The sequence below is a fragment of the Scylla paramamosain genome, chromosome 15 (genome assembly GCF_035594125.1).
Source record: "Scylla paramamosain isolate STU-SP2022 chromosome 15, ASM3559412v1, whole genome shotgun sequence".
NCBI classification, from domain to species: Eukaryota; Metazoa; Arthropoda; class Malacostraca; order Decapoda; family Portunidae; genus Scylla; species Scylla paramamosain.
In genome coordinates this window covers 13,991,531-14,006,011 of record NC_087165.1, presented here as the reverse complement: position 1 = coordinate 14,006,011, position 14,481 = coordinate 13,991,531, and the positions used below count along the sequence as shown (strand labels likewise).

Below are 14,481 nucleotides of genomic sequence, written 5' to 3'. Positions count from 1 at the left end.
GAAAAGAAGGGGAGGGGGGAAAGAGGGATGAGCAGACGTAAGAAAGGGGATAAACAGAGAGAGAGAGAGAGAGAGAGAGAGAGAGAGAGAGAGAGAGAGAGAGAGAGAGAGAGAGAGAGAGAGAGGGGGGGAGGAAGCAAGGAAAGAAAGAATAGAAGAGGAAGAAAGAGAATATGAATGCTCCGAAACTCGCTTTTCAGTGGAGTAAAGAAGAATATGGACAGATGAGAGAGAGAGAGAGAGAGAGAGAGAGAGAGAGAGAGAGAGAGAGAGAGAGAGAGAGAGAGAGAGAGAGAGAAGGAAACAGGGAGGGAAGGAGGAAGGGTAGGAGGAGGAGGAGGAGGAAGCAGGACCTTCACCGGAAATTCCTAGCGGTAAAGTGTCCGACCACCACACACACACACACACACACACACACACACACACACACACACGTTTCAAGTATTAGGCGAGAGATAATGGGAAAAAAAAAATACAGTAGCGTGCCTGAATTCGTGACGGTGTATGAGCGATGCATGGAAAGTATATATCGTTTGCTGTGCTTTCCTTTTCATCTACAATACCAACACTAAGAAAGGGAAGAGTGAAGGGGAGAAGGATAAGATTGGGAAATGAACTGAGTAGGAGGAGTAGAAGGGGGAGGAGGAGGATGACGAGGAAGAGGAGGAGGAGGGGAGGAGGAGAGGAGGAGTAGAAGGTGGTGGTGGAGGAGGAGGAAAAGGAGGAGGAGGGGAGCGGAAAAGAGACGAAAGGGAATCAAAAACAGAAATTAACACCTTGTAGCAAAAACCTGTTGTGTACCGTTCTAGCCACCTAATCTGTCTTCTCCACTAGTGATATTCGTATGCATAGTAAGAAAATAAAAGGTCATAAAGGAAAGAGAAACTGAACAGCACCCACGCCTCCTTCGGGCACTAATTAAGATCGATACGAGAAAGTACTACTATTATTGAGAGAAAATAGCAATGATATTTTCACGAGACGATATGGGTGAGCCGCAGTTGTGAGGACATTGTGACAAGCTGGAGATAGGTGATGAACGGAATACGGGTTCAGGAATGAGCACTTGATTCCTGACTAGTTTCACAGTGTTCCCTTCACCATGTACATACCTGAACGGCTACTCTTCCCACTAATAAACAGTGTAAAAGAACAGGTACCAAATAATAGATGTTAATTATAGACAAGGGGAAATGCGAGTCATCTGACAATACCAACTAATTACTGATAATTTCGCGTCACGCCTCCTGCCTTCAAAGCATCCAATTAAGCTACACTTAAATGAATGAAAGAATGAATGGAAGAGGAGGAGGGGAGCGTGAGGAGGATGGAAAGGGGAGTAGCTGGGAGGAGGTGGGTGTAGTACATAACCTGCTTGCCTGCAGTGAGGTTGTCTGAGGGCAGTTCCCTGTTAAATTGTTGTCTTTTGTTGTTGTGGCTGTATGACAAACAGGGGGAGTTCTTTCCATTCACACATCTAACCTGAATATTGTTGTCAGAACGAAAGCAGTATATATTTGCATACACGTATGTACTAGTGCGTATGTGTATATATACATTAGAGGGAGGTTTTGAGGCACTTCACTAGTTTTGTATAATTCTTTTGGCTCTACTCTTTGGTGACTGGCACCTTCAGTGGGCCTTTTTTTCTGCCTTTTTTTGCAGCCCTTGGCCAGAACCCCTCTTACATAAAATAATGTGTGTGTGTGTGTGTGTGTGTGTGTGTGTGTGTGTGTGTGTGTGTGTGTGTGTGTGTGTGTGTGTGTGTGTGTGTGTGTGTGTGTGTGTGTATGAAGCCTCAGAACCCAGGTGGCCTCTTAAAACTTACTGAAATAGTATACTGTACTCATATTTCATAATGGTATGGAGCAAGAATTTTCAAGCTAATGGTTTTACTTAATGAATAACTCACATATTTTAAGACAGCAACAAAAAGAAAAAAAAAAGAACTCAGAAAACTATCTAATCTTCGCCCAGATAGTATGAAAAGTAATAAAAGACCTACCGGATTCAGAGAGTTAAGAAGCCGTCGAGAGAAGGAAACAAGAGAAAGGTGATGAAATGTGAGTAGCAACAATTTCTCTCTCCCCGTGAGTGGCGTCGAATAATTACACGTGTGACAAAGACCAGCGGTACTCTCTCTCCTATGCAGAGAAACGAGGCCACGTGTGTAGGGCGCCAAGAGGGGAGGAAGTAGAATAGATAGAGGGAGGAAAACTAGGGTGGAAGAGACAGACGCGGGGAAAAAATGGGAGGGGAGGAAGAGGAGGAAGAGGAAGGTCGCGAGGCAAATTCCCGTGAGCAGGTGAGCAGTGTTGAGTCAGACGGATGACAGGTGTTCTCTGCTAAGGTCCCGCCCCCTTCTGTCCCCCCCATCCACCATCCCTCTCCCTCCCCTCTCTTCTCCACCCCTCCGTTCCACCCTCTTCTATCTTTTTCTTGCTCTTCCCATTCCTTTTTCTTCCCTTTATTTCGTTCCTCCTTTTCCAACTTCTTTCCTCTTTCCCTTTCTTTCCTTTCCCTTCGTTCCTCCTCTTCTCTTTCTCCTCTCTCGCCTGTCCCTTCTTTCCATTCCTTTCTTTTTCTCTACCTCTCCTTTCTCTTCCTTTCCCTTTCCTTCGTTCCTCACCTTTTCTTTCTCCCTCTCATCCCTCTCCCTTCTCTTCATTCCTTCCTTATCTCCCCATCTCTCCTATTCACATCCTCTCCCTACTTTCCTCTCTTTCACCCTCTCTCAATCCCCTTTCCTTCCTCTGCTTCTCCCTCCCTCTCCTCCCGATCTCTCAATTCCTCTCCCTTCCCTCCGTTCCTCACGTTGCTCTTACCCCTCTCCTTTCCCTTCCGTTCCTCCATATCTTCCTTTGGTTATTCCTCTCAGGGTCACCGTCTCCTCCATCCCTTATGCAACAGTTATTCTGATTGTCACTCTCGTCAGAAGCCAACAAGCTGCACGGAACTCCTGGCATACCGTTATCCTAGTTAACTTTATTATAAGTATCATCATTCCTATTGCTATTGATGTTATTGTTCGCATTGCTGTTATTGCCATTGGTAGTAGTGGTGGTAGTGGTGGTGGTTGTAGTAGTGGTGGTGGTGATGGTGCTGGTGGTGGTATTTCTTATTTGGGGCAGACAGATGACAGGTTTTTTTCTTTCCTGAATTTGTTTTTGCCCTTGGTCTGTTTCCTTTGTGCGTAAGAGTGTACGTAGTAGTAGTAGTAGTAGTAGTTGGAGGAGGAGGAGGAGGAGGAGGAGGAGGAGGAGGAGGGAGAGGAGGAGCTCTATTAAAAGTAGTAACAGCAATAGCACAACAACAACAACAACAACAACAACAACAACAACAACAACAACAACAACAACACTAGCACTAACACCAACCGTATATAACCAACAGTACTTATCATCCTGTCACCAGCTTGCAACCACACACATCAACCCATCCTCACCCACCTCTTCCCCTCTCAAAAAAAAAAAAAAAAAAAAAAATCGAACTGCATTAAGGCGTAGACTCTTCCAGACCCTACACTCCGGTCTAGTGCGTCTTGACCTGGCTGTGTGTGTCGCCTGGTGGTCGTGGGTGTGCTGGTCTGCCTGTCACCGCTGAGTCAGGCACGGCGTCCGGCTATTTCCTAACTGTAAAATTTCCATTGAGAAACGGCAAAAAAGGGAGCCGCGGTCAAGCCTGAGTGGCCGAGTGGAGCTTCGCGTGCGAGGACAGGAATTCAGAAGTCTGACGTGACACTGAGCATACATAGTGTTTGGAGGGGCTGATCTAGAGAGAGAGAGAGAGAGAGAGAGAGAGAGAGAGAGAGAGAGAGAGAGAGAGAGAGAGAGAGAGAGAGAGAGAGAGAGAGAGAATAAAACATTGAGAGAAAAAAGTTAACAGATAGTACTTATACCATAAAATCTAAACAAAGAGACAGACACATAGACTGACAGCTCCTAATGCTATCACAAAACTATTGTCCTTTGCCGGGGCAAGAAAGAGGGAGCGACAACACGGTGCACACAGGTAGGGAGGCTACGTATTATGTATGTATACCTTTCTTTCTCTCTCTCTCTCTGTCTCTCTCTCTCTCTCTTCGCTAAAGGTGAGTGTTAGACAGTTGGGTTGAAAGAAAGAAGTGAGAAGAAGTTATGTGGAAGAAAGTGACGATAAATAAAATTTCAATATCTTAAGAAACTGAACTAAAATGATGTCCTTTGATTTTCTTGGGAGGCTGTTACTTCTCAGCCTTCTCAGGTAGTCTGCTCCATCCAGTCTGCATCCTGCATGCCCCGTCGGGTGATTGAGAGAGGGCTGTTACTTCTCAGCCTCCTCAATCAGTCTCGATTCTCCTTTAGGTGGTTTTGGGTGACTGAGAGAAGGCTATTGCTTCCTGCCTCCTTCTCTCCCTCTCCTTCAGAGCCTGGGAGAGCTGGTCCTTTTTGTGCAGCAGAAGGTGCAGATTTTCATCCTTCTGTTGCACAACGCTTTTCAGTCTCTTCCGATCAGTGATTAGGTCAGTATAGTCCTCCTTCAGCCTGAAGTGACCTTTCTTTATGGCAAAGTGCCTCTTCTGGAGCTTATGCAGCTTCTTCCAGATCACGGCGTGGTCTTCCTCAGGCGGTCAAGTTCCCGCACAGCCTCCAGTAGCCCTTTGCAAGGCTTAGGTGTTCCTGTGCAGGCCCGCCTGCTCTTCTTGCTGGCTGCGGTGCTCGCCCTTCAGAGAGAGAGAGAGAGAGAGAGAGAGAGAGAGAGAGAGAGAGAGAGAGAGAGAGAGAGAGAGAGAGAGAGAGAGGGACGAATCGAAAATAGAATTACTATGATAATGTCTTAAGCTTTAACACACGCTCCCAAACACACACACACACGCACACACACAAGTGGCATTCATCTTCTCGTAATTTTAACCCATAGCCGCCCTTCTGGAAGCAATGGCAATATCTGGAGGGGACTTAATGAACCTTTTGTGCCGTTAAGGAAGGTCAGAGGTTACCGAGAAAGAACTAGACTTAAGAATTATGTATGAAAGCCTGTACGCCACTGCCGCTAACCCTTCCCTTACCACTACCAGTACTAACACCTCTGTTATTACCACCACCACCATCACCGCCACCATCGCAGCGTGGGAAAGACTGGCCCAGATGATGATGATGGTTGTGGTGGTGGTGGTGATGGTGGTGGTGGTAGAGGTGGTGGTGATGATGAATGATCTTTTCTTCATGCCTGATCGAGTATTATCTTCCAGTCGCCTTTCTTTCTTTCTGTCTTTCCTTTCTTTCTCCAGTGTCCCTTTTGTTATTGGTTATGTGGCCTGTGTTAGTTCTGGGGATTAATGTGCTTCTCGATTCTCCTTTTTTTTTGGGGGGGGGGTGGTCGGTACATTTGTTTGTTCTCTCTCTCTCTCTCTCTCTCTCTCTCTCTCTCTCTCTCTCTCTCTCTCTCTCTCTCTCTCTCTCTCTCTCTCTCTCTCTCGCTTTCCTTCGGTTCTGTCTCTTTATCTCTTTCTCGTTCACGTAATCGTCCTGTTTTTTTTTCTTGTTGATTTTGTTCTTGTTTTGTTTTTGTTTTGCTTTATTGTTCTTGTTCTTTTTGTTGTTTAATTATTGTTTCCTTTGTTGTTGTTGCTGTTGTTATTGTTGTTGTTGTTGTTGTTGTTGTTGTTGTTGTTGTTGTTGTTGTTGTTGTTGTTGGCGTTGTTGTTGTTCTCGCTCTTCTTCTCCTCCTCCTCCTCTTCAATAACGCTGAGAGTTCATTCATCTGACAGGAAGGATTGCACAGCTGAATCGCTTCTCACCTTCTCTCGTTTTCTTCAGCTCTTCTTAGCAGTTCCCATTTTTTCTTTGGAAGTGTACGTGCTATTCCTAATTTCTTATCATCAATCCTAAGTTTGGCTTTCATTTATTTTTTTCTGTTAATTACTTATCCGCTTTTCTGTTGTTGTTTTTTTTCTTGTTATCGAAAAAAAAAGTTTATTATGTTATTGATGTTTATATGTCATTGGTATTTTTTCTTTCAAGTGAATTTCAACTTTTCTTTCTTCCTTCCTTCCAGTTTTGATTTACGTATGTTAGTGTTTCTTCATGTAAATTCCTTCCTCCCCATATTGATTTTTTATTCTTCTATTATCCTTTTTTTTTTTATCTCTTTCTTTGCTCTAGTTTTATGTTATTGTATTTTCAGCTTCCTCTTTCTTTCCTCTATTATCGCATTCCATATTTTTTTTGTGTGTACATCCGAGGAATTCCTAATCAAAACTTTTTTATTTTTATTTACTTATTTATTTATTTATTTTTTTTTTAATTTGGTAGCAGCCACTTCCTCTTCCTGCCCATAGCAAGAAGAAGAAGGAGGAAGAAGAGGAGGAGGAAGAGGAGGAGGAGGAGGAGGAGGAGGAGGAGGAGGAGGAGGAGGAGGAGGAGGAGGAGGAGGAGGAAGGGATGGTGCTTTTTCTTTCTTTCTATTTCCGCATCCTATAGAGAGAAGGAATAGGAAGAAGTGGAAGAATAGTAAAGATAAATAGATAAATGAAAAAGAGGTAAAGAAAAAATGGGATGGAGAAAAGTAGGAAAAGTATAAAAGAAAGATTCGCAAACTTTCTTTTCATCTTATTCTTTCAAAGCATCGAAGCGACGAAGGTTCGCCACAGTTCTGTTTGTATTTCTCCTCTCGCCTATCTGGCTATTTCTTTCCATCACCTCTCTTAGTGTCTGCTGCCTGCCTGCCTGCCTGCCTGCCTGCCTGGCTGTCCTTCTGCTTTTTTACCTGTCCGTCCGTCTTTCTGCATATCTGCCTGTGTGTCCGTCTCATACATTAAAGTAGGTAATTGGACTAAAATATGAATGACTGGAAAATATGACGGTGTGTGTGTGTGTGTGTGTGTGTGTGTGTGTGTGTGTGTGTGTGTGTGTGTGTGTGTGTGTGTGTGTGTGTGTGTCTGTTCGGCGCATCCACGTTGTAGCTTTGCGTCATCCCCTCACTTGCCACACCTGCATGCAATATGTGGTGCAGTGCTTACTAATAGTGCTCCACATTAAAGAATTCCCACAAAGGACAGTGTCGCCTTGGCCATGCATACGTACTATATACATACATATACATACATACATACATATATATATATATATATATATATATATATATATATATATATATATATATATATATATATATATATATATATATATATATATATATATATATATATATAATATATATAATATATATATATACTGTTACCTCGGCCGTAAACTTGCACACGTCTTACTATACAAACTACGCGCATTCAAAGATAGAGTAAAGACACACACACACACACACACACACACACACACACACACACACACACACACACACACACACACACACACACACACACACACACACACACACACACACACACACATACAGACAAACAGAGCTCGTGTGGGTTGAATTGGGGACTGCAAGTGTTGCCGGCATTGAGTGGGAGTGGAATGAGAGTTATGGTAAAAGTAGGGTGTGTGTGGGGAGGGGTGATGGTTGTGATGTGTGTCCTTACAGGTGTGTGTGTGTGTGTGTGTGTGTGTGTGTGTGTGTGTGTGTGTGTGTGTGTGTGTTTGTTTGTCAAAAGAAAGAAAGAGTGTTTGTGTGCTTGCCACGTAAATACGAAAACAACACTCCCTCCCTGCTGCATCACAGTCTCTGAACGGTAGAGAAAAATCCTGTCTGATAGCGAGAAGCATACTCGTAGATCATGTATGTGTCTGTGGATCAACACCTGCGGTCAGACTGTACGATACTCTCTCTCTCTCTCTCTCTCTCTCTCTCTCTCTCTCTCTCTCTCTCTCTCTCTCTCTCTCTCTCTCTCTCTCTCTCTCTCTCTCTCTCTCTCTCTCTCTCTCTCTCTCTCTCTCTCTCTCTCTCTCTCTCTCTCTCTCTCTCTCTCTCTCTCTCTCTCTCTCTCTCTCTCTCTCTCTCTCTCTCTCTCTCATTTCGTCCATGGGAAGTGGCAATGTATCCCCCGTAGAGTATAGAGCCAGTCGCAGCAAGAACTTAAGTACCTTGGTTACCAACGCTCAGTGTTAATGAAACAGCTTAGTTCCTTTGTGGTGTCTGAGGAATCTTAGAGATCTTTAATTTTGTCAGCTTCCTCTTGTGATGGTTTTAATTAGTTAACCCTAGATATTAAGACATCTGAATCTAGATTGGTCAGCCCAACCAAACAAACCCTCTTCTTTCCTTTCCTTTCCTTTTTTTTACTGGGGAGAAGGCTTTTTAAATTTATTTTTTTGTACCCATTGTCCAGCCTTCTTGACATGTTGGAGAAAAGATTTGATGATGATTTCTATTTTATTTCATCTTTGTTTGAAGGATGTTTCATGTGAAATGATTAGGATAAGACTTAAAAACTCATTTGGTCTTATGATATTCAGTACATCGTATATGAAAAAGCTACAGCTGGATTTTTTGTTTTGATAAACGTAAAATTTTGCTACTGAAAATTAGAACTTCAATATATTTTAAGAAAAATCATGTTATTAACAGAAGAATCGCTCTTCAAAGTATTTTTTTTACATGGGAGAGAGAGAGAGAGAGAGAGAGAGAGAGAGAGAGAGAGAGAGAGAGAGAGAGAGAGAGTCACGCTGTTGGTATCGGCTGTTTGCGGCGTTGTTTTGCTTGCCTGCTTTTGGTGGAAATTCACGGTAGCGCGTCGGCCAGTCATGGAGGCAGGACGCTCACCACACAACATGAGGGATTGTAGTGATGGGGAACTGCCGTCCTGCTGTGGAGAGTGAGAGAAGGCCAGCGCGAAAACAGAGAGAATGAAGGAAGCACCGGCCAGCTTACCTCAGCCTGCCTCACCTTGCCTCCAGCCCTCCAGGATTCACTCACTCACCTCGGTCGCTCTCGCACGCACACGGAACTCCACCCTCGCCCACCGCCCTGTCCCTGAAGCGTGTCGTGCAAGCAGCCACCCCTTCAGGAGCCCATGACTCTCTCCCGAGCAGCCAAATCAGTCAACACCCTCCGTTGGGGGGTGAGAAGTGGTTGTTTGCTGATTGTCCTCACCCCCACCCTCTCCTCGTAGCCTAGGAGTTAAAGGTCTTGTCTTCCCGGCAGGAACTTTTGTTTTATATGTAAAATGGAAGACAGGGAGGTAAATATCGCCTCGCCTGAAATGTGCGTAGTAATTGCTGGTTTTACGTGTAATTACTATAAAAAAAATGATAAAAACTCTAGTTAATTGCGTGTTTCAGCTCCGCCGTTTTAAGAGAATGACGGCATTTTTGCACATTTCCGGAATTTATTGAGGGATTCGAACAATATTACTTTTTTTTTTCTAATCTACCCCGGAGAAAGATGTTAATTAAGTAGTGAGTTTGAATAGTCATGTTCTTCTTGATTCATTCTCTCTCTCTCTCTCTCTCTCTCTCTCTCTCTCTCTCTCTCTCTCTCTCTCTCTCTCCGTATACGTATTTTCATTTTTTCTTGCTCATTTTTTCCCTTCCTTCTAAGGCATCTATGTATTGTTCTCCTCCTCTTCCTCCTCCTCCTCCTCCTCGTCCTCCTCCTCCTCCTCCTCCTCCTCCTCCTCCTCCTCCTCCTCCTCCTCCACCACCACCACCACCACCACCACCACCACCACCACCACCACCACTTGTTCCTCCTCCTTTCTTGACCTTCACAAGCTGACGACCTCTAAGTTTGAAATGGTGTCTTGCAAAAAAAAAAAAAAAGTCTCACCACATACTCACCCACCCACCCACACCCACATGTACACACACACACACACACACACACACACACACACAGACACACACCACACCACACCACACCCATTATTCATTCTTCTTATTACATAACGGCGTCACCAGTGTTGAATTTATTCCTACAGCCTCTTATTACACACACACACACACACACACACACACACACACACACACACACACACACACACACACACACACCAAATAGCCAACACTGCTCGTTTCTTCAGTGTTAACGTCCTAGTCAGTTCTTTGGCAGGCTGTGGTTTTTACTGATGCGGCGCCATTACTGCCTTTCCTGAGCAAGAGGTACGTGGTGTTTTGAAATCGTCTCTGGAATTATGATAGTTGGCGTTCAGGGGTTCTCTATATGATTTGTTAATTAAAGATATACAATAAAAGACTGTCATGGTTGTGTTTGTACTGACAGCGGCATTTAGTCTGATCATTTGAATACCAGTGACAATTTTAATTCTTTTACTCCTATGGTTGTCTTTGAGTAACATTCAGAGCTGTATAGAAATATAGTTTGCATAGACCGATAAAGTAAAGAGATAATAAAGGATTAATTTGGCATTTTTTAGGCTACAGGAATATTTAACAAGTTTTAGAAAAAAAAAAAATGTTTGAGAAGCTGTAAGGTATTGCGGGAAGAGAATGCCTATCAGTGAAAGGGTTAGCGAGGAAAATTCAGCTACAACCGCTACAATATTCCAAATACTTAATTATTCCTTCGTTGTCAGTGGCATCATTTAAACATTATTGTTTAAGCTTTCACCAGATTGTCTTATTGAGCGTGAGGAGAACCCCGTGGCTGTCACAGGGTTGAGTATTGTTGGTTTGTGTTATGATCTGCATCCCTCATTTTACTTTCCTGCCTTATTTTCTCTTCACGCACCCAGCAATACCCATCACTCAGGGACATTATTTTCAAACCCATCGGCATCTTATCACGACTCATTTTAACAAGCTATAGTGGAAGTTACTATGTTTTTTTTTCATTTTTTTTTTCATATTAACAGTGATTCACATACCCGGCTATACCCACCACCCAGAAACCGTATTATTCTCAAACCCAAACCCTATCACGACTAATTTCAACCGGCATTTGTGTACGTTACTGTGATTTTCTTTCATTTTTTTTTATGGTAGTAACGATATTTTAATAAAGATTCTGCATTATCAATTGCAAAAACACTCATGAAAACTCAACTCATCATTTCTATGTCTTCTGAAAATAGTTGAGGAGAGACCCAAGTCCTTTCAAAATACGAACATTGACCTATCCATCTTATTTTCCTCCCTTGCTTCACTAATCAGTCTTGCTTTACATCTGTGTACCTCAAGTCCTTCCCTATCCCACCTTCTCAGGCCACCGCTGAACCCAGGACTTTGGTTGAATCTAGTTAAGAATGAATGCCTTTTTTAAATCTGTCAGCTCATCCTTCCCAGCGACCCATTCACCTGCCGTTATTTTTCTGTCTTCTCCCTCCGGCATGAAGTGGCTCTCCGTGGGCATTGTTAAGCAGGTGGTGTGTGGTTTAGTTAGACGTGTTAGTGCTGAGTCACAAGGGAGTTTCAAAAGAGGATTAGGTGGATTTATAGATGAGAATGATAGGTGGAAACAGGTAGTTATGTTTCATCCAGGGACTGCCACGTGTAGACCTGATGGTATCTCGCATCTTCCCTTACTTATCTACTTAATTTTATGCATGTTTATTTTGTCAAAACTATCAACGAATGCTAGGGAGGAATTTTTTTTTTATAATGTCAGTTTAGCAGTCACTTATTTACTCTTTTAAAGTGGGTGGCTTTAATTATTTATAGGACATACTTTGTAGTTTGTAGTTCTTGAGTGTCGCTATTAAGAATTTCAGTACCAAAATTTGATAGCGTGATGATTCTTTTGGCTGTTTTTCCTCCCTATATTGTACTCTCTCTCTCTCTCTCTCTCTCTCTCTCTCTCTCTCTCTCTCTCTCTCTCTCTCTCTCTCTCTCCTTCACGCTCACACTGAAGATCATAACTGAAGAAGGGACGTTCAAGGTGATAGATTGATCAGAAATACAAGAGGCAGGAAAGAGAGAAACATAAAAAAGGAGGAAGTGAAGGAAGAACGAGAAGCAGTAAGAGGAGGGAAGGAGGAGGAGGAGGAGCAGGAGGAGGGGGAGGAGGAGGAGGAGGAGGAGGAGAAGCAGCAGAAGGTCATCGTTCATAACCACCTTCCTATAGACCAGAAGCAGATTCAGGGAGCAGGAGGAAGAGCACCGACGGGAAGAGGAGGAAGAGGAGGAGGAAGGATGTAGGAGTGACGGATGACTGAATCTTTGATGTGGCCAATGTCACGACCAGAGACACAGAAGCACCGAGTCCCTCACGACCTTTTCTCTTTTCTCCCTCCCTCCTCTTCCTCCTCTCCCATTCACACCCTCTCTCTCTCTCTCTTTCTCGCTCCCCCTCACTCCGTCTGTCCACACTTGCAGGTCAGCCTTTTGGTGTCCTCATTAGCACTTTTGCCATCTGTGCAGCCAATGGAACTTTCATACATTTTTTTTCTATTTTTTTTTTTTTTTTTCTTTTTCTGACGAGTTACCAATTTTTTTTTCTATTTCATTCAGTTTTTGTTTTTTAGTTTCGTTTACATATAATTTTTACATTTTTACAGTTTTTTTTTTTTACATATTATATTTCTTTATTTTTTGGATTTGTTTACTTGTATTCCAGTATTTGCTTCGCTTGGTTGTATTGATGTGAATTTTTCTTTCTTTTTTGTTCTTTTTCTTTCCATCTTTCTTTCTTTTCTTTTTTTTTCTTTTTTTTTGGAAATAGAGTAGTGTGGAGGATACTGGTTATTTTTTCGACTATTTCTTTTTTGCATCAAGTTTGTATCTCCTCTCTTTTTATTGTTTTGTAGCTGGGCACCGTGTTTTCCTTCTTGTGCATGCATCCATCAACGAAATTCGAAATAAACACGTTTTTTCTTCATATTTCGATGCTTAAGAAAATATTTTAGTTTTATAATTGACGGAGATGAGAAGACGAAAGAAATAACATAAGAGGAAGAAGTAGAAATACAGAGAGAAAAGAGAGCAAGAACAAGAAAAAAGCAAGTAGGAGGAGAGGAAGAAGAAAAAGAAGAAGAAGAAGAAGAAGAAGAAGAAGAAGAAGAAGAAGAAGAATGAAATCAAGAAAAAGAACAAGAAGAAAAAAGAAAAAAAAAGTACAAGAAAAAGGAGAAGCAGCAGAAGTAGTATCAGAATAAATAACAAAAGAAATAAAAAAAAAAAGAAAATAGGAGAAACTAAAGGTACAAAAAACAGAAATGAAACCTCACGCAGCCCCGAGTGCATTCATGGTGGAGGAGGAAATTAGGGCAACGAGGCGGAGGGAGACACGAGGGTGCATTCCCAGAGGCGTCACCTTCCGCCCAATTTCGCCGGTGGCCCCGTGTGGAGGCGCTGGACGCAGGCGAGTCACGTGAGGGAAGTGAAACGCGACTAAAGAATAACAAGGAAGGGAAAAAAAAAACGGTACTAAGACACGTAAATCGCTGGGAAACCCTCGTGTGTGTGTGTGTGTGTGTGTGTGTGTGTGTGTGCCTGTAGAATGATACGGTGAAAACCCAAATGACGTAATCAACTGAAATAACTTCTAGAGCAATGTTTACTATTATGAATGTAATATTTGTAACTGTAGTGAGTAGAATGATGACAATGATATGGAATAGGAATATTTTTTTTTTTTTGCATGCATACAGTGATAATGTTCATAGGAGGGAAAATGTAATAACTAGTGAAATTTGTGATATTTCTTTGTGTAGTATATTTCTTGGCCTTTGGTTCTCGGATACTTAATTCATGTGTTCTTTTACAGGGGGTTAATACAGTGCAAGTCAAGTAACTTATTCCGGTGACCACAATGACCTGCACCACGCAATAGTCGTTCATTACAAGGCCAACACTAGAAGGGCAAACCCAGCAGAGGTGAGCGAGTCAAATCTCCCCTCCCTTCCTGAAATTTGTTTCCACGGGACAATTGTGCATTAGATACAAAACGCAACTCTATATATAAAAAAAAGTGAAGAATTAAGATCGTGTAATTTATAGATTTTTACCATTTAGAAGATATGTAGACATATGAATAAATTAATTTTTAACTTTTCACTGAGAAAAATAAATAAGTATCATAGTTTATCATTTTCTTGTAAGTTGTCTTGCATGTTCTCCCTCATTGCAGTATTATTAAGAAAAAACAGATTTCCCAATATGTAGTTATTAATTGATAATAGCAAAAACCTGTTGCTGTCTTCATTATTCAAAAGAAAACAACATACCCACGAAAGAAACATACTCACACCTTCACTTACGATGTTCTTTGTATTCCAGCTTTACTAGAACCAAATGCAGATCTGTAGAAAAAAAAAGAAGAAAAATCAAAGATGAAACATGTTACTGTTGACTTATCCCTCATACTGAATAAAGGTAGTCTTGGGGCCGTCGATCAAGATATTGCTCGTATCTCTTAAGAAAAAAATCTACTCATATAGCTAAGAAGAAACTTTAATATTCAACTGATACACGCACATTACGAAGCAAAATAATCAGAGCAAATCCCTTGAGTTATTTTCTCGTCACCCAGACCTGCAAAAATATATATACACTACAGTTGGCTCTGTTCCGTAACGGTAAGCACTTGTATATAGTAAAAACAAACTCCACTTTACTGTTAGATAATACCCGTAATTATCACCAA

General features: G+C 42.1%; 1 protein-coding gene across 12 annotated transcripts in view; it reads left to right on the top strand.

Moving 5' to 3' along the window:
* LOC135107481 (serine proteinase stubble-like) overlaps window positions 1-14,481 on the top strand; it is a 237,911-nt gene that overhangs the window by 162,032 nt on the left and 61,398 nt on the right. For all 12 annotated transcript variants that reach the window (XM_064017387.1, XM_064017386.1, XM_064017385.1 and 9 more), the window contains one exon: window positions 13,603-13,712. The gene's annotated coding sequence lies outside the window, so the exon portion shown is untranslated. The remainder of the gene's footprint in view (window positions 1-13,602; window positions 13,713-14,481) is intronic.